Genomic DNA, 20,323 nt, shown 5'->3' on the forward strand with positions numbered 1-20,323 from the left:
ACCTTTCAGGGACAGTGCCAACTTAGGCTTGGTTTCCATCCCAAGTCTTGGCAATTGTTTCCTTCCCCATGGTTGAGGCCAGGCTGTCCCTGGCAGCAGGCTCCACAATGTGCTTTGTCCATAGAATGCAGTTTGGTCCGAGGCAGGAAGCATTAGCTTCATTCCTAGTATAATATTCTAAGGAGGAAGTGAGGGAGGGGGCAAGTGATAGCTTGAAGCTATCTTGTCTGGTCTAGGATCCTAGTACATGGTGCTCATAAACCATTCAAGGCTGGAGAGCTTTATCATTAGTTCAGGCAGCTTGAAAGAACCTGAAAGCCCTTAGAATCTTCCTCACAAATGAGGAGAAACAAGCCAGAAGGAGGCAGCAACTTGGGTCCCCCTGGAAATCCCTATACCCTCTTCCCCCTTATAGCCATTTTCTAACATTCTCCACTGTGCTCCACCGCGCAGTCCTCCTCCACCCTGTCCTTACAGACTCCATCTCTGGACTCAGCTGTGACCACTCACGCACACCCACAGCACACCCACAGGTGCCACCGTTAGGCAGGTGTGCAAAACCACAGGTGTTGATCACGGGGCAGGAAAAACCTGGTCATGTCTATGTTCCCTACACCTGGTTAGTTCTGGTCTCTACTTGGATCTTGTTAGCTCTTGCTCTCCTGGGACCAGAGCCTGCAGCCTACTGACAGCTGTCCTAGGTACTCTCGACCAGGAACCTTCTCACATTGCACATGCCAGAAGGCCTTTCTTTCATGAAGCCTTCTTTTTAGAAGATACTAACATGACTTTTGGAAATCATTTAGGACCTTGTGCTTATAGAGGAAACTGAAAGCTTTACTATAGGGTAAATTTTGAATAGGCTTTTATGCTAACCCTCTTCAATACAGGAGGCACTTGGAAGCATGGGCTTGGAGTAAGCATACCTGATGGTGGACACTTGGAGTACAGTGTGGGTGTGCATAAGTGGACACACCTGAGCAAAGAGACTGAGGCTATAAGTGTAGCATCACTCACAGAGAATGGCTCTGGTGGTGGAGAGCAGTGCAGTGTGAGAGCTTCAAGGGGAAACCCAGAGGAAAGAGCATACAAAGATTTGCAGGGGGTCCAAGTTGCTGGCTTGTTCCTCCTGTGGACTATTCAAGAAAACTGTGGGGATGATGCCAAATGCTCCAAGGTTCTCTTTTAAGCTCCTGAACCGATGATGAACCTACTTAGCCTGGGATGCTTGCAGAACAGGTACCTATCAGTTTGGTGAACATTCTCTTTCCCATCACCACATAAAACTTTCATTTTATTAATTTTTTTAAAATATTCATTACATCATCCTTCATTTGTGCACAATACATGATTTCCCCATAAAATTCCCACCACCAATTCATCCTTGCATCACCACCATACTCACCTGTGCTCTTCCCGTGCCTTCCTCAATCCTTCCTCCTACTTCTCCCCTACAGAATGTCTCTGGTCTATAGTTGCCTGATGATTTTGATTTTTACTTATTATAGTTATTATTTTTTCTCATTCCTTATTTGTTTTATCTATATTCCTCCTATAAGTGAGACCATTCAATATATATATGTATGTGTGTGTGTGTATATATATATTCTTTCTGGCTTCTGTCACTGAGCATAATCCCTTCCAGGTCCATCCATGGTGCTGCAGAGGGCATAAGTTTATCCTTTTTGATTGCTGAGTAATATTCCATCATGTAAATATACCATATCTTCTTGATTCAGTCATCTGTTTTGGGGAATTTCGGTTTCTTCCATAGCTTACCTACTGTAAACTATGCTACAATAAATATATGGGTGTAGTGCCCTTTTTAATTAATGTTTTTGTGTTCTTTGGGTAGACTTCTAGGAGTGGAATTGCTGGATCATATGGAAGCTTCATTTTTAGTAGTTTGAAGAACCTCCACACAGCTCTCCATAGTGGTTGGACCAGTTTGCATTCCTAACAGCAGTGTAGGAGAGGCCCTTGTTCTCCACATCCTCACCAAAATCTGTTGTAGCTAATTTTATTAATATGTGCCATTCTCACTGATGTAAGGTGGTATCTCATTGTGGTTTTTATTTGCATTTCCCTGATTACTAATGGTGTTGAATATTTTTTCATATACCTGTTGGCCATTTGCATTTTTTCTTTAGAAAGCTAATATCTCTTTTGCTGTACAGAAGCTCTTTAATTTGATGAAATCCCAGCTGTTTATCTTTTCCTTTATTTTCTTTGTATTAGGTGATAGGTCTTCAAAGACATTACTGATAAATATGTAGTGCATTGCTTATATTTTCTTATATATATTTTTTGTGGTTTCAGATCTTACGTATAATTCTTTAATCCATTTTGAGTTGTTTTTTGTGCATGGTGTAAAGCAGTAGTCTGTCTTCATTATTTAGTATGTAGCAGTTATCCCATCACCATTTATTGAATAAATTATCTTTGTTCCATTGCATATTCTTTGCTCCTTGTAAATTATTAGTTGTTTATAAATCTGTATAATTTCTAGGACTTCTATTCAATTCCATTGCTCTATGTGTCTGTTTTTGTTCCAGTACCATGCAGTTTTAATTATTGTGGCTTTTATTACAGTTTGAAATCTGGAAATGTGATATTTCCATTCTCTTCCATTTAGTCAGGAGAGCTTTGGCTATTCGTGGTTTCTTGTGGCTCCACATGAATGTTCTCTATTTCTTTGAAGAATTTCATTGCTTTTGGTAGGATGGCCATTTAATAATGTTAATTCTCCCAATCCATGAGCAGGGGATGCCTTTCCATTTATTTGTGTCTTCTTCTATTTCTTTTAGCAATGTTCTATAATTTTCTTTGTAGAGATCCTTCATCTCTTTTGTTAGATTTATTCCCAAGTATTTGATTTTTTTGTTTCAATTATAAAAGGGATTTCTTCTTCAGATTAATTGTTTGCATATAGAAAGGCCTTTGTGATTTTTGTGTATTGATTTTGTATCCTGAGACCTTACTAAATTGGTTTGATTATTTTGATTAGTTTATCTGTGAAACTTTTTTGGCTCTCTATGCATATTATAGTATCATCTTCAAATAGTGATAGCTTTATCTATCAATAGTGATAGATTTGAATCCCTTGTATATCTTTCTCTTGTCTTACTGCTCTAAAAGAAACAACCTAATCTCCCACCTTAAAGAATTGGAAAATGAATAACAAAAAACCCAAATGCTAATAGAAGAAAGAAAATAATAAAAATCAAAGTAGAAATAAATGAAATAGGAGTTAAGAAAACAACCCAAAAGATCAAAGAAACCAGAAGTTGGTTTTTTGATAAAATAAAATAGACTAACATTTAACCAGACACACAAAGAAAAAAATGAAAGAAAGCACAAATAAATAGGGTTATAAACAAAAGAAGAGAAATTATCACAGACACAGCATAAATCAAAAGATTAATCAGATTATTATGAACAGCTATATACAAACAAGTTCAAGAGATAAAACAACTAAACAACTAAACTATTACAGGCAGCGAAATTAGAACAGTAACCAAAATCCTGCCCAAAAACAGAAGCCCAGGGCCAGATGGATTCACAAATGAATTCTACCAAATGTTCGGAAATGAACTAGTCTCTATCCTACACAAACACTTTCAAAAAATTAAGAAGGAAGGGATACTACTAAATGCATTTTATGAAGTCAACATTACCCTAGTACCAAACCCAAATTAGAATTACACAAATAAACTATAGACCAGTCTCACTAATGAACACTGATGCAAAAATTCTCCATAAAATCTTAGCCAACAGAACCTAACAATGCATCAAAAAGATAACTCATCAAGACCAAGTAGGATTTATTCCAGGGGCACAAAGATGGTTCAACATCTGAAAATCAATTAATATAATCCAACACATAAACAAAAAGAAAAATAATAACCATATGATCATATCAATAGTTGGTGAGAAAACATTCAACAAGGCATCATCCCTTGAAATTCTCAGGATGGAAGGGCCATACCTTACCATAACAAAGGCCATATATGACAAGCCCAGAGCCAGTATAATTCTCAATGGTGAAAAACCTAAAGCCTTTCCCTTAAGGTCTGGAACAAGACAAGGATATCCACTCTCACCACTGTTTTTTAATATAATACTGGAAGTCCTAACTACATAGAACTTTTAACTGGCCCCTTCATCTCGGTGCCCAGGACAGTGTGCTTTCTTAGCCATTTTCCAATGGCCTTTTAGAAAATATTACTAGAAACCCACTGGAAATTAGAATTGCCAGGTTTAGCAAGTGAATGTAGAGGACTTCCAGAAATTTTAATTTCTGGTAAACAATGCATACAATTTGTAGTAAAAGCATATGCCATGCAATTCCAAGAATGCTTCATTGTTTATATAAAATTCAAATTTATCTAGATGTCTGGTGATTTATCTGGCAGCCCTAGTTGGAATGATGTGGGATTCATAAATGCCTTTTGAAGACTGCAGTCCTAGAATCAGCTCTATTACTCAAAGCTTTGCTTACTGAAGTTGGCTCCTGTGCCTTTTACAGGAAGAACATGACCTGCCTCCTAGGCAGCCATAATTATTCCCATCAGAAAGGGCGGGTCTTCACAGGATGAGGGGTGCATTCTGGCAGAGGGGAGAGGCCCTACTTGCCGGCGATTAGGGGGTTCCTCAGGATCAAGACCATGATGACCGAGTCTCCGCACAGGAACATCTTGGAGATGTAGCGGTCCTTGTTGACAGGCTTGGACTTCTTGCCCTTGCCGCTTTTGGGAACCTCTGTCCACATCTTCACGTTCTCCAGCACCCTGTTGCAGTGCCTGTCGAAGGCCTTCAAATAGCCCAGCAGCTTCTTGTTTCGGCAGTTGAGCACTTGGGTATTGTTCTTGACTGACTGTGTGAGCACAGAGAGTGGACCCGGGTTAAACTCCTCCTCCTCATGCTTCTGCACTTCCTCCGGGGTCATCTCACTCTTGGGCTTGTTGAGGAGGCTTATGGTACCTGTAGCTGAGGTCTCCCGTCACTGTCAGAGAGGTACTTACTGTGCCTTTGGGTTCATTAGAATTCTTTTATGACTTCTAGGAACCTGGGAATGCCGTGTTCTCCACCCTGAATGTAGATCCTCATAATTGAACAAAATTGAGCCCTCCCTGGTGGTGTTCCCTGGTGGTGTTACTAGTTAAAGCACAGCACTACGAGGCTATTGTGGCCACTACAGCACGTATTTGATGCCCAGCCAGGGAGCTGACCCACATGGCCTGGCAGACCTCTCCTGACCTGCCTGCTGCTCCCCTCAGCAGTGTAATTCAGTATATCTACCTATTCTATTCCCCACTCTGTCTCTGGTGAATCCTCTCAATCCCCCAGCCCCCCACCTCTGGCTTGTACCCCAGTTCTGTATGCACAAATAAATAAATCTTTTTTAAAAATTGAACAAAGTTGTAGATGTATCAGAAATTTGATGCTCAGAAATGGTGGAAAATGTACTTTTGTAACAGTGTATAGGATTCATCGGGTTCTAACTCCCTTCATGTTCTTAAAAGAACCATAGTGATATGGAGTTTCTTAGCTATCCCCTCCACTCAAGGAATCTTAAGTGTCCCGTTGCTTTTGCTGTGACTTTGGACTGCAGGGTGTTGGGAAGCCATGTACTGCTCTCTTTCCTAACAGGACAAGATGTAAGCATACTTTGGCTACTCAGCCTGAAACCTACCTAGCCCTTCTACCTCTTGCTATTTTTTTTGGGGGGGGGGTGCCTTTTCCCACTAATCTAATCTATTTTCTTTGTCACAATTCTACAGGCAACATTATTTGCTGCTCTGCTTTTCCCAAAGGCAGTGCTTCTCAACTCTTTCTTTAAATTGCAATTACCTGGAGAAGTTTGAGGAAAGAACTATGCTTGGCCCCATCACAAAAGACACTATTTTGTTTATTTAATTTGTGTAGAATAGGCCCCAGGCACAGATAGCTATAAAAGCTCCCCTGGTGATTTTCACACTCAGTGGTGTTTGGAAACCCTGCCTCGGGGCTTCCTTCCAGAACCAGGGCTCACAGGTGTGGATGCACTCCAGATGTGGCGGCTGCCTTTTGACCCAGCACATTGCAGCCACCACATTGACCTTCACACACAATCACCCTTTCCCAATGCCATTATAAGTGATTTCCAACAATATTGGCAAAAATCCTTAAACCTGTTCGAATCGATGAGAAGCAGAAAATTATGGTGTTACAATCCTTTCTAGCATTTTTCAGTAAATTCTATAGCAATTTGCTACAATTGTTGAAATGTTTGGTATGGGCTTGTATATTCAATAAAGAACATAATAAAATACAGTAATCATAACAGTTTGGAATGGATACAATTACTGATAGATATACTAAGTTTTCTAAAATCTTTATGACAGCTCACAGTCCTCTATTGTACCATATTATTCTCTATTTCATTCTCACTCTAGCCATTTTAAAATACCTCTTCGAAATGGGTTGCCAAAATCATTCATTATTTTCCCTGGCTCATTGCTGTCTTTAACCCAGAGTATTATAACTTTTGATAGATTACAAAGTAGCCTGTCTACCCATAAAGAGAGGCAAAGGGACCTCCTGCAGATGATCTCTAAACCCAGCTCTTTGTTGAGTCTTCTTGTTAACTATGGCCAGGGAGTGTTCTCTCCTCTCTGTCTACGGTTACTGCAGTGAATAGGGGCCTGTTCAGTGCATGTCACCAGTCCTTGTGGTCTGTGAGGCTGAAGGATTTTAGAAAGTTGATGGTTGCAAAATTCTATTTTCTTTACAAATATTGGGGGAATATTTGCAAAAAGAATGGGAGAACTAGGAGGAGATATAGGAATAAAGGGAGAGAAGAAGAAAATTCACTTAGAAAAATCTGAATACTATACAGTAAAAGTAAAATCCAGGCCCTCCCTGGTGGCACAGCGGATTAAAGCACAGCACTGAGAAGCTAAAGCCGCTTCCGCATGAGTTCGATTCCCGCCTGCCCTGGAGGTGACCACATGGTGTGGCAGACCTCTCCTGACCCGCCCGCTGCTCCCCTCAGCAGTATACTTTGTCAATTGTCCTGCTTTGCTCCCCACGCTGTCTCTGATAAATCCTCTCACCGTCCCTGCACCTCTGGCCTGTACCCCAATTCTGTAAGCACAAATAAATAAATATTTTTTTAAAAAAGAAAAACAATAGATTCTCAGATAAATTAGTCAAAGGTTAAATTCCAACATAATACACATGGTATTTGCTGTACAAGCATGAATTGAAACCAGACATGACTATCATTATACATTCAAAATTTCAGGCCAATGCAGAGCACATAACAGGTATTCAGTGTCTTTGAATGAAAGAAGAAAAAGTGATTAGGTCTTACCAGCCCTATTTATTCCAATTTATTTAAGGACATTGACCCAAGGTTGTCCATTCTTAAATTTATCACTTTAATTTTGATCCTTAGAGTAATTCTTGGTTGTTCTCATGCACAGTCCCTTTCCTTTGTGAAGGTATATAGCATGTAGGCAAGGCCAAGGTAGCCAGACATAGATCTCTTGTGAATGTTAAGATTTTGAAAGGAGCAAATTCACTGTTATTCTGCCCATTTTAACTCTACAACCGAGCCCAAGATCTTAAAGCAAAGTTTATTTCATAATAGTTCTGGTGAGCTTGATATTCTTAAGTAAGAAGAAAGATTATTTGCTGTAGCTCCCTAAGGCTGACCTTCTCCACACTTTTACAGCTACAGCCATGCCCTTTGGAAAGATCTGAAGTTCTCTTACTTACTGCTTTTCCCCATAGACAATATTGATGGTTGGTGCCACTGATCTGCATGTTGATATCATGCTTGGCTTTTCCCTCTAAAGGTGTAATCTCTTTGCAATCAAAATGCAGTGAAGGAATCAGGGACTCAATATTTTCATCTTGCCCTGCCTAAAGTCGAAATTTCACTCTCTGTGTTTTGACTGAGTGGGGGAAAGTAGCCTTCCAAACTCTCAGTCACTGTCACCAGGAATCTAGCTCTTCATCTTGGAGTTGGGGAAGATGAGAAATGCCCATGCCAGCCCCTCCCAGTAAAATACAGTAACCCTGGATGAGATGTGGGATGGAAACTTGTCTTTTTTTTTTTTTCGGTCACAACCAACTTGAAAGGGAGAGTAGTGAAATTCTAGATTTCTTTGAGTAAATGTCTCTTTCCTTGCTATAGACCCTTATAAAAAATTTCAAAGACTTAAGTGTCTGGTTATATATATATATTTGACCAGTTTTCCTCTGTGGGCCTTCAGAGCGTCACATTGATCCCCAGAAGTAGAATGCCATGTTCAGAAATGTGGCTTTGTCATGTTGTACTGGTTAAAAGCATGGGCTTGAGAGTCTAGTTCATCTGGACATTGAGTTCCACCTTTGATTCTACATGTGACTCTGGGAAACTAGTTCTATTCTCTAAACATTAGTTTAAACATATGTACGGAGTCTGGTATGAATCATTCTTTTAAATACTTATAATGACAATTTAATTACAAAATAAAGTACTTAATATAGTACCTATCACATCTAGTCCTTAGTGAATGTCAGCTATTTATTGATTTTAATCTTAAGGAAATGAAGAGTCATTGAAGAACTTTATAAACAGGAAAGTGTTATAAAGAAATTGGTGCTTTAGAAAGATCACCCTCAATGGGGAGATAAGGTGATCAGGAAATGATTACTGTGGTGAAAATGAGAAATAATGAAGGATCTAAAGTAGAACATAAAAGCTGGGAAGGGTCATTGGAAACTGAAAAAGAAGATAGAATTAATAAGACTTGGTGTCCAGATAGATTCAGGAAATAATAAAGTAAGGCAAGGGAGGTGTGAGATAATTTGGGGGTATCTGATGGGTTATGGATGACACTCAACCACTTATGAATCAAATCTTCCTGTTTTATAATCACGGCCTTCCTAGGTCTTAACCCCAAAGGACTGGTGCAAACTGTAAGTCCAAGTTCTTTATTTCCATACTCTAAATCTTAGAACTCTTATATTGTTTTGATGCATTAAATGTAATTCAGTAGCCAAGGTGTGCAACCTAAGTGCCAAAGATAGCAGAGTGGTTTAAGAAGTTGTGGTATTTATACATTATGGAATACAGCTCAGCTATAAGAAGATGAGCTCTCCTCATTTATGACAACATATGAGTGGAACTGGAGGGATTGTGCTAAGTGAAATAAATCAAAAGGAGAAAGACAAATACCAGGTGATTTTGAAAGGAAAAACAAACAAATGAATGCAGTAAAAGTCCCATTAGATAAGCATTTCTACCCAAGTGCAATTAGCATGTTTGCTTTCCCTTATCACCTGCAAGTTCTCCTTTTGTCTGATGGATGTAAGGCTGGTCTTTTACTCTAACATGGCTGCACTCCCAGAGGACCAAGCCTCTAGCCCCTTGCCTCTCTCATTTCTCAAAACTCCCCTCTTGCTTCCTCTGAATAACAAATGAGTGTAAATCTGTTAAACCTACCTACCTAAACCACCTTGAAATAACTGAGTATAAAAGGAAAATCTTTGTGTATGTTTAGGGCCCACATCTTGCCAGAAGAGGCTCCTTTGGGGGCCCCCTAGGGCAATAAATTCTTGTACCCACATGCTGAGTGCCACTTGGTCCTTCCCTGTCCAGATAAAATAGTTTTCCACAACAATTTTACTCAAATGTATACTATGGAAAAATAAAACAAAAGAACTTACATAGCTAAATGAAAACAAACCGTAGAAATTACTTCAAAATTGAAACTACTAGAGAGGGAGGGGAAGAGGGCGGGGTGAAATAGGGAGAGGAGGCCCAGTGGTCCAGGGTGCATCAGTTGTTGAAAATGATTGAACAGGGGCCCTCCCTGGTGGAGTAAAAGGTCAAAGCGCAGCACTGCAAAGCTCGCAGCAGCCACTTAGGATTTCCATCCCTGGCCAGGTAGGTGACCCACATGGCACAGCGGACCTCTCCTATCTTGCCCGCTGCTCCCCTCATCTCTGTACCTTGCCAGTCTGCCTGTTCTGCCGCCCGCTTTGCCTCTGGTGAATCCTCTCACTGCACCTGCACCTTTGGCCTGGATCCCAGTTTTGTATGCATAAGTAAATCAAAATCTTAAAAAAAAAGAAAGTAATTGAACTGTAAACTTCAGATCTGTGCATTTCTTTGTAAATTACATATCCATAAACAATTCTTAAATGTTTATTGAAAACTCATCTGCAATCTTGACATCTGCATGCTATTCTCGGGTACCCCTACACTAGAAGGGCCTTGGTGCCAGGTCTATAACGTGACTTTTTCTACCCTACCTCTGATAAGACATGTGAGCTTAGCCTCAACCCAAGTGAAAGCTTCCTTGTCTCACTCTTGTCACGCGTCTAGTCTTTCAAAAAGTAATGTCAAAGCTGAAAGAGCTGACTTAACAATAAAAGTCATTGAAGAATTTACTTTCTGGAATGTGATACCTGTTCAGTAACCTTCAAATGGAGAAGGATCCAGGCCCAGAGGCCCATGCCTCTGGCAAATCCTGTCCAGTGCTGGCTGCTGGTTACTGAATCTCACAGACATACTCAGGAAAAGGCCTGGAAGTGTTTGACTAACTTTCCAAGGGTTCACAACTGCGACTTCTGCCTTCGATGATGGTTTGATGCTCTACTTATGTTTTTCAGAAGTTCACCAAAGAAAAATAATTTGAACTTTTTTTAAGCTCATTTTATGAGAATGAAAATTAGACTCCTTTTTGACAACTCTCTGAGTATTGACTTGAGACAGTAAAATTTGGTCTACTTTCTTTTTTTCCTGAGTAATAATAGATATTAATAACAATGACAAATTAGAAAATGAGGACCTGGACCCTCCCTGGTGGCGCAGTGGGTTGGAGCACAGCACAAAGAAGCTGGGGCCACTTCTGCATGAGTTCGATCCCTGCCTGCCCTGGAGGAGATCCACATGGCGCGTCCGACCTCTTCTGGCCCACCCGCTGCTCCCCTCAGCAGTGTACTTCATCGATCTTCCTATTCTGCTCCCCACTCTGTCTCTAGTGAATCCTTTCACCCTCCGCATCTCTGGCCTGTACCCCAGTTCTGTACGAATAAATAAATCAATCTATAAAAAAAATGAGGACCTATTTGATAAGTTCTAATATATGCTTTTACTGTGTAAAACTATAAACTCATGTTTTCTCCTATTAATAATCCAGACACTTGTCCAGAGACTCAGTGATAGTGTTAGACGTTCTCCCTCTTGGGTGATTCAAAACAGTGCCTGAACCATCAGTTCCTTGGAGTTGTGAGTTGATCTTTAGGTCATAGATAACATGACTTCCAGCAAATCCAAATTTACTAGAGACTTTTAGATATGATTTTGTTTCTCCCTTTTGATATCATCCTCTTATTTCATGTCTTACTTCATTTCAGTCTCTCCAGCTAAATGGGGGCATACACATTAACCAGATGATTCTGGACTGTGTCACACAACAATTCTGATTTACTTTCCATATGGGAATCACTCTAAACACAACTGCCACACTTAACAGCACCACTCATTTCCAAGAACTAGTGAACAAACACATTATTTACAAAGCTTGCAATCAGGGAACCCAATCCAACTCATTAACTGTATGACATCCGCTCTATTTAGACAGTTTACTGGCTATGGACTTTGGTAGGGGATCTGTCATTTACACTTCCTAATAATAAAATTTAATTGAAATTTCATTCCTGTACAAGCAAGATGCCAGTTTAACAGATGGTCTGTAATTGTTATGTCCACATATTTTATATTGGATGGTATCCCATACAATTTTTACACAACTGCTATTCATTTAAATGCTAGGTTCATTTAAGGCATTTCTCTCATATTAAAAACCTTATTATTTAATGTGACTGTGAAATCTAAAATTAAAATGGATAGTTAAATGATAAAAATGATGAAAATAATCTTAATGAAACTAAAGAATAATTAATATTAAAATCTGAGCTGTGGTCTTAGTGAGGGTCAAACCACCATAGAGAATCATCTGGGTTCATGTGTATGAGGCAGGAACTGACAGAGTGTATGCTGAGTGAAACATTTAATAAGTGATCTGCTTATAACAATTGTTCGTTCTAATTAACAGTTGTTAATTAGTCTCTAAATCTTGTTAATTTTGTTTCTAAATTTTAACACTCCTTTGGTCATTCCCAATCCCCATTTTGTTCTTTAATCTTGAGTTTATGCCCACTGACTTCAAAAATACAGTGTCAAAAAGAATCATCACCCTTTAGAATGGGGTAAGAAAGGGTTTCCTAGAAGGGCTGTATCAGAGGCAGATTCCAAATCCTTTTATATAACCCAAATGTCATTCTGTCCCAAGTGTTACATACAATGGAATTTGAGTACCAATCACTAGGCAAATTTTAATTGTTAATGTCATGATTCAAGGGGCACTTTAAGGAAAGATTAAAAAATCTCTAATTATGAAATAGCAGGCCTTAAGATGATTAAGAGTGGTCCTGGATTTTCTGAGAGTGTATCATCCCCTTGGTTTTCTTTATATATTCTAACACCACATCCTGCACTCTCCATGTAAGGAACAAACCACTTAAATAAGGAAACGTGCCATAGCCTTTTCTTAGAGATTATGAAGAGCATTTTAAGGGAAGATTAAAAAATCTCTAATTATGAAGTAGCAAGCCTTGATGGTTAAGAGTGGTCCTGGATTTTCTGAGAATGTATTATCCCCTCAGTGGATTTCTTTATATATTCGAACATCACATCCTGTACTCTCCATGTAAGGAACAAGCCACTTAAATAAGGAAACGTGCCATAGCCTTTCCTTAGAGGTTATGAAGAACAAAATAAACAGAAAATACAGGAAGACGAAAAGAGTCTACAGAGGGTGTGGAAAGTCTACACCAGGATTTTCTGAGAAATAAGATACCAATTGAACAAGAAAAAGGATAGGCACACCGGGAAATTTCTTTTGCAAGTGTCTGAATTATGTCACAAGGTGGCCTAGTCCATGCTACACAGCACATGTACTTGTTCAGAGTGGTCGTGAATGAGTATGCCGGTGATCTCATTTTCATTATTCATATAAATTCAAATTCCCATGTATTTTTTTTAGTAGTTGACTGAGGCTACTGTGCAGAGAATAGATGATAAAGACCAAAAAAAAAAAAAAAAAAAAAACCTCAGAATTTTTTAACCACCATAATTTTGAAACAAAACCACTGAAAATAATAAAGTAATAAATAATACTTTTGAATACAGTTTTCATTTTCTGTGTATGTCCAGTTGAAAGAATGAATATAAAAGAAAAACAGAATTAAATAACATATTTCTCATGGCCCCAAAATGAATTCACAATGGAAATTATAAAATACTTTATATAAAATACTTTAAAACCAAAGAGAAAGAAAACACAATGTATCAAGTTTATGGGGTGTGAGTAGAGTTTACAGGAAAATTTATAGTAGTAATGCCTTTAGAAAATCAGAAAGATGCCTGACCAACGACTTAAACTGCTACCCTTAACAACTAGAGAAAATAATGCAAATCAAGCAAACAAGCAAAAAACCCCACAATAAGATCAGGACCAATGCATGTTTCAATTTCCTTTCCCTGTTTTATTTATTATGTTCCCCTTCTCCCTCTTTCTCCATGATTTATAAGCATAATCATTTTTAAAAAAGATTTATTTATGCATACAGAACTGGGGTACAGGCCAGAGGTGCAGGGGCGGCGAGAGGATTCACCAGAGACAGGGTGGGGAGCAAAACAGGCCGACTGACACACCCATATCACCTTAGTAGATACCAGGAAGGACAGATGGAGGCTGCCCTCCACTATAGCTGGGATAGCAGATGCAGGTGGTCCAACATGGAGATACTGCCTTAAGTTCATAAACGGTTTTAACATTTTAAATTATTATACAAGTAAAAAGCAGCAGGCGGGTCAGGAGAGGTCTGCTGTGCCATGTGGTCACCTCCGGGGTGGGGATCAAACTCACGCAGAAGTGGCTTTAGCTTCCCAGGGCTGTGCTTTAACCCGCTGTGCCACCAGGGTGGCCCAGCATAATGATTTTTTATGCCATTTTTTTTCTTACTGTTTATGACCCTTTACATATTTTTCAATAGTTTCTTTGGGTCTTTATATTAAGTGTTGAGACAGTATTTAGTTGTTGAGCTGGATTTGGGTTTTGTGGAATGACTACTATAAATACACCAGAGGTATAATCATCTAGCTCTGTCTTAGCTCATCTAACATCTTATTCTTCCAGCTTACCTAACTAAGGCTTGGACAATTGGAAGATTTTTCTCAGTGTTCCCGTTCCACCCTTACTTTAGACGTACCCTGGGTGCTGAACCCTGAGAAAATCCTCGTACTGTGCTCCTGCTCCTTCTGCAGCAGTTGATTGCTATGACTTGATGACAGGTGTGAGAGCGGAAATAGCGTGGCATTCTCTGTTGTCCTGGTTCATCTTTGAGGTAGCCACTGTGGTGATGAATCAGGCCTGGTTGCTTGGGGTCTCCAGCAGGTTCTCTTGGTTCTTATCTCAGTGAGGAAGGAATTCAATGTCGAGACCAGAGTTGGACAGCCACGGAAGAGATTTATTGGTAAGGGAAAGGTCCTGAGTGGATAGCTATTGAGGGCCCTGCCAAAAAGCAGGGATTTATGTAAGTACAGTGTGTGAGGAGTAGGGGGTTTGGCCACTGGGTATCTCAGGGTTGTGGTTGCGGCACATGGGGTCTCCTAGACTACTGAGGTCCACTGCATTTCCCACATTACCTGGTCTGTCTTCCTGAAGCCAGCTTTGGTTCATCTTGCTTCAGCATGGTGTTATTGTGTTGGTGTTCTGGACATTCCTTTCCTTCACATTAATAAATGGGTTTAGGGCACCTGGACATGGGGGCACCCCAGGTTTCTTTATTCAGATTGATAAATAAGCATGTGGGTTTGAGACACCCTGTTCTTAACTGACTGCCTGGAACCATCTCCTAATGTCCTCATTCAATGCTGAGCTTCAGGGGTGCAGAATCCTAACGATCTTGACCCCTTTTCTGGTGGCAACCTAACTATATTACAATAGTGTCATCTCCTCTCCTGTGTGCGAGTTTCCGTGCCTCCCACGGAGGCTCCTGATTCTGTAAGCCTGCACTGGTGTGTTCCTCTCTCCCAGGTCTCACAGGATTTTGTCCTCTTGCTGTCCTCCAGCTGATAGGGGTCTTGCTTCTTTGGAGACAAGGGGATTTTTTGGTCCTTTGGCAAGTGTTTCCAGTCTTTGCTTCCACAAGGAAATGGGAAGAAGGATCTGTGGAAGGGGCACTTCAACTTCTCTTACACCTGTGGCTTCTCTTCCCTTCCAAGACTGTGTGGTTGGGGAGACTTTCTCTGGCCTTCTGCTCTGTGTGACCAGGGCATGTGAGCAAAGGTGGGGTTCATGAGTGTGTGGGAACCCTTCTCGTTTCTGTGACTCCCAGGGATTCTAGACTCTTTTGCTAGCCAAAGTAGCTGAAAGCTTTTCAATGGTTCTGATGACAGCTCCTCTCTTTTCTCCCACAGACAAGCTAGGGCTTATGATCTAGCACTCCTAGGAGGTGCCCATCTCTCCTCAGACTTCAGACTGTTGACTGGCCTGCAAATTCAGGTCCCCGGAAGATTTAAGGAAAGTTAAGCTTTTGTAGACTCTCTAATTTGTTTTTGCTAGAGTAGGAGCTGCTCTTTCGCCTCTTTTCCCCCTTCTCTATAGGAGCCAGCTGTCCATACATTTTGGTAAGCCTCCTCAAGTCCTTTTAGAATGAGGCATGTCTTGAAATAAACAAAATAATAGGGCTATCAAATACAAAAATGATATAAGATGCCTCAATAGGAAAAATACAGTCATTGAAAGATAATAAAGGTAAATGTGTGAAAGGTTAAGATTAAATTTAACTTTTGATTTAAAAATATATAAAGTTACATGCTTTTAGAGTTTTGCAGTATACTTTTTTATTATGCATAACATGGCAATTACCATTGAACCTTAGGCTGAATGACCTGGTCAAGAGTTAGCTTTAAGGTTACCATTAGGAGACATAAGATAGATTTATCTTCAAGTTAATTCCTTTCCTCTCCAGATCATAGGCTGCTGAAAGTCAAATTTAAGTCAAAGTTAATTTCTTTAAAATTGCTTACAATTACTTTCCATATATTTTGACTGTGAAAATGGGGCAAAGGGACAACATGTTGAATATCTAAATGTACTTGACCAGTGTTTCTCAAACTTTGGTGTCTATCAGAATCACATGGAAAATGTGGTAAATGTACAAAGAATGTTCTCCTACTCCCATGCATGTAGACTTCTGAATGCCTTATTAATTTCCAGGTGGTCATGGCACATATCAAATCTTGAGAACCACTCTGCTGTTCACTTACATATATATTAGCTCATTTAAATCTTTATTCTACTAAAGCAAATACAATTTTACTTGTTTTATAAATGAAATTTAGGTTGACTAAGTAGACAATTAAAAGTTGCAAAACAAGTAAGTGGCAGACTAAGTGTTAAAACCCCAGTGTGTCAGGCCCTCCCTGGTGGCACAGTAGGTTAAAGCACAGCACTAAGAAGCTAAAGTCACTTCAGCATGAGTTCAGCTCCTCCCCAGAGGTAACCCACATGGCATGACAGACCTCTCCTGACCCGCCCACTGCTTCCCTCAGCAGTGTACTCTGTCCATCTGCCTGTTCTGCTCCCCACTCTGTCTCTGGTGAACCCTCTCACCACCCCTGCCCTCTGGCCAGTACCCCACTTCTGTATGCATAAATAAGTAAATCTTAAAAACAAACAAACAAACAAACAAAAAAACAGTGTGTCACCTGTATCTCATGTTCTTTAAGCTCAGCCACACAAAGATCCAGTAGTTTCACCATCATCTTCCTGAAGAATGTTTTCTCTTCACTGAGCCAATACAGCAAACTATTTCCCAAGACTTAAAACAATTATTTTGCTTTGCTTTCTTAAAAGTGCACTTAATTATAAAGGTCTCTTTCCTAGAGGATCCACTAATTGAAATCCCACTGCAGTGCCATTCACAAGTCTATAAGAAAGCTGAAAATTTTTCAGAGATACATAATTAAGACCCAGAGGGGAAGCCAAGTTTGGAAAAGAGCTTTCAAAGGATGGAGTGACAACCAGTAAGGCTTCACCAGGGAATGCCCGGAGACAAACGAGGTGTGAACAGTGATGGTTTGTTTCAAAAAGCACCAGGAGGGAAGGTGTATAAAAGGTCCCCATGGGAATAACCAGCATCAATTAAAGACAAGAAGGGAAAAGAAGATATTATTGTCAGCGAGAGAGATTCAAGGGTGGAAGATGCCCTTCATGGTTATGTCAGGAGTAGTATGAACTCCAGAGAGGATCATTTGAACCTGTGAAGAAATGAAGGGAGAGTTAAAGCCTATTAGGGAGCTAAGACAGAACATGGATCGGTATGCCTGCCTGTGGTGGGAGGGGAACAGAACACTGGGATGGCCTATAAACATATTCATCCCAGAGATTGGTACAGGAAATTTTAAAAATGATAAGAGACTATCACTGAGAAAAAAAAAATCTGGAATATGGAAGGCTTAGTGTGATGAATGTTTAACCTTCAAATTGAGTTCAACTCTGCCCTAGTTTCAAAAGCTCACAATATATTATCCACCAGAAATAAAAAATGGTAAGTTTTTTTTCCCTGAGATGTCTGCAGTATGCTGGCATTATTCTGAGTTATCAAAAGAATCCACTGGGGAGTTAACTAGTGTCCCTAATAACTTTCCTTAAAATGTTCTTATTTCTGTGTTTTGAAAGCTGTATGCTTTCAGAACAAAGGCTCTGGTGGGTTGAAGTGCACAATTTTCACATTTTGTCTGAACCACTGATACTTTTATTCCATGTGATAAATGGTATGTCCATGGATCCATTGCTGGAATCTTCTCTCTTCAAGCTGTACTTCAAGAATGTCCTGCAAGAATGTATACTGCCCATTTGGTGTCACTTCATAATGGCTAATCTCTCCAGATTAGTGCTTTAAAAACTATAGATGTGACACATTAGTGTCAGCAAGTCTTGAAGTCAATTTAGTGTCTTCCAGCCAGCATTTTAAAAAGTCATCACATGGTATACAGAAACTAAGTTCAAACTACATCCTACTTTATATTATTTTGTATATTGTTGGTGTGTTTGCTGAGTTACATATAACACACATTTCTTGTTTGGATAAAATGTCGGAAAGTCAGTACTCTCGATCATGCTGTAAAAGACTTCTGAACACTTGCCCTAACTAGCTACTCTCTCTTCTAACAGGTCCTGCTCCTTGTTAGTAAAACCATGGTTTGTAATCTTTTCCTTCATTCAACAAATTTCTTTGCTATATACTGAGCTTACAGAAACAAGTAACATTTTGCCCCAATCCCCACCTCACCCCCTTCTTCTTATAGATAGAGATTACAAGTAACTGTAAGCATTCTGCTTACATGGCTCACTCCTGTTCAGGAATCTGCTCTTTTCCTTATTACCTACAATAAGAAGGTTAAACTCCTCCTGCCTATCAAGTTCCTCTTGGATCAGCTCTCTACCCCAGCTCCTTTGCATAGTGAATGTCTGAAGCTAGCTGGCCTTCAAATTCCACGGAAGGGCCCCATCTGCGGACCATGTCATTTGTGACTCTGGTGTTCCCTTTCCCACCACTGACATTGTCCTAGCGTCTCTCCTCCTACAGAAGTCCTCCTGGAGTCTCCTGGATTTCTCAGCCCACCCTCTTCTCTTCAGTCTCTCTGTGGGCCACATCTGATCATCCTCCACTTCCCTGCCCCGTTCTTGCTCCACATATCCACACAGGATTCTCCTCTGCAAAGTACTTTCTAGCCCATTGTCCCTTTATTTAGAATGTCTCCAGGGATTGTGTTTCCATCACTTTATTTGAAAGCCTATTTCACAGTCTAGTAAGTCTCACTGTCTAGAGGATTATTATCTTCCTCTAAAAGTGTTCTTTTCTTAATTTTAATCTATTATTCCTAGTTTTACCACTGGTAATACCATAAATAGTACTTTGATTTTGCCCCAAAAATTATCTTCTAAGTTAACTTAGGGCGTATATTTAAATTAATCTTCAGTCATCACTTAATTTCACTGTTCATTGCTGCATTCTAACAGTTAATCATCATACATATTACAGAAAAAAGGGCAAGCCAAACTAAAAGTGGCTGCAGTCTAACATGAAACGAATTTTTATCTTGCTGGAAAAATCCAGGAATGAAAACAGACTATCCAAATATTTGATAGCCTCATTTGACTTCCTTCTTCATCAGGAAAGAAAATAAAAGCATTTAAGGAAAACCTTGAAAAAAAATTTTGTTACAACAAATTTTCTTTATATGTCATCAATCTGGTTGATTTGACAGCATTTGTTGAGTTTCTACCTAGTCCCAGGCCCTTTTTTAAGTGCTTGGGATCAAAGGTGAGTGAGGCCACACAAGTTGCTCCCTCCCTATTTGGGGAAGCACACTTGTTTGTCTTGCCACCAAGTCATTACACACCATTATTGTACAGCTTTAAGTGGGATAGGAAGAGTGGTGTTACAATGGGAAAATTCAGCTGTGGCTGTAAAAATGAAAGTTTGCTCCTAAAAGCTGACAGTCACACTGACCTTCTTGAAGGCAAGAGTAGAAACTTCTTAGATAGAAAGAGGGAAAAAATATTCCAGGTAAAGGAGCATGGCATATGCAGAGGCCTGAAAGATGCTCCCTACCTCAGGCAAGCAAAAATAGGAAGACTAAAGCTATGGCACATAGCTAGAAGTGCTTGGAAATGTGAGTATCTATGAAAAATTTTATATATGCTGAACAGTTTAGTACTCATCCTGAACCAGCTTAAAATCAGTGGAGGGTTTTTAAATGAGAAAAGGGGACCCTGGGGGTAGCTCCGTACATTCTAATGTTATGGTCCAAGTTTCTTTTAGGTAAACCCATTTTGGAAGTAGAGAGCAGATCAGAAAGAGCATTATAAAAGTACCATCAACTGGGCCCTCCCTGGCAGCACAGCGGGTTAAAGCACTGCACTAAGAAGCTTAAGCCATTTCTGCAGGAGTTCTATCCCCGCCTGCCCTGGAGGAGATTCACATGGCGAAATCCACATGGCCGGCAGACCTCTCCTCACCGGCCAGCTCCGCCCCTCAGCAGTGTACTTCATTAATCTGCCTGTTCTGCTCCCCACTTTGTCTCTGGTGAATCCTCTCACCCACCCGCATCTCTGCTCTGTATGAGTAAATAAATAAATCTTAAAAAAAAAAAAGTACCATCAACTTGGAGACTTTCAGTATTGCAGGCCAGACAATATTTTAT

General features: G+C 39.9%; 1 pseudogene; it reads right to left on the minus strand.

Moving 5' to 3' along the window:
* Positions 1-4,627: 4,627 nt before the first annotated feature.
* On the minus strand, positions 4,628-4,975 carry LOC101619869 (annotated as a pseudogene).
* Between the last annotated feature and the right edge of the window lie 15,348 nt (positions 4,976-20,323).

Source organism: Condylura cristata, unplaced genomic scaffold, assembly GCF_000260355.1.
Source record: "Condylura cristata isolate star-nosed mole 26May11 unplaced genomic scaffold, ConCri1.0 scaffold00030, whole genome shotgun sequence".
Lineage (NCBI taxonomy): Eukaryota > Metazoa > Chordata > Mammalia > Eulipotyphla > Talpidae > Condylura > Condylura cristata.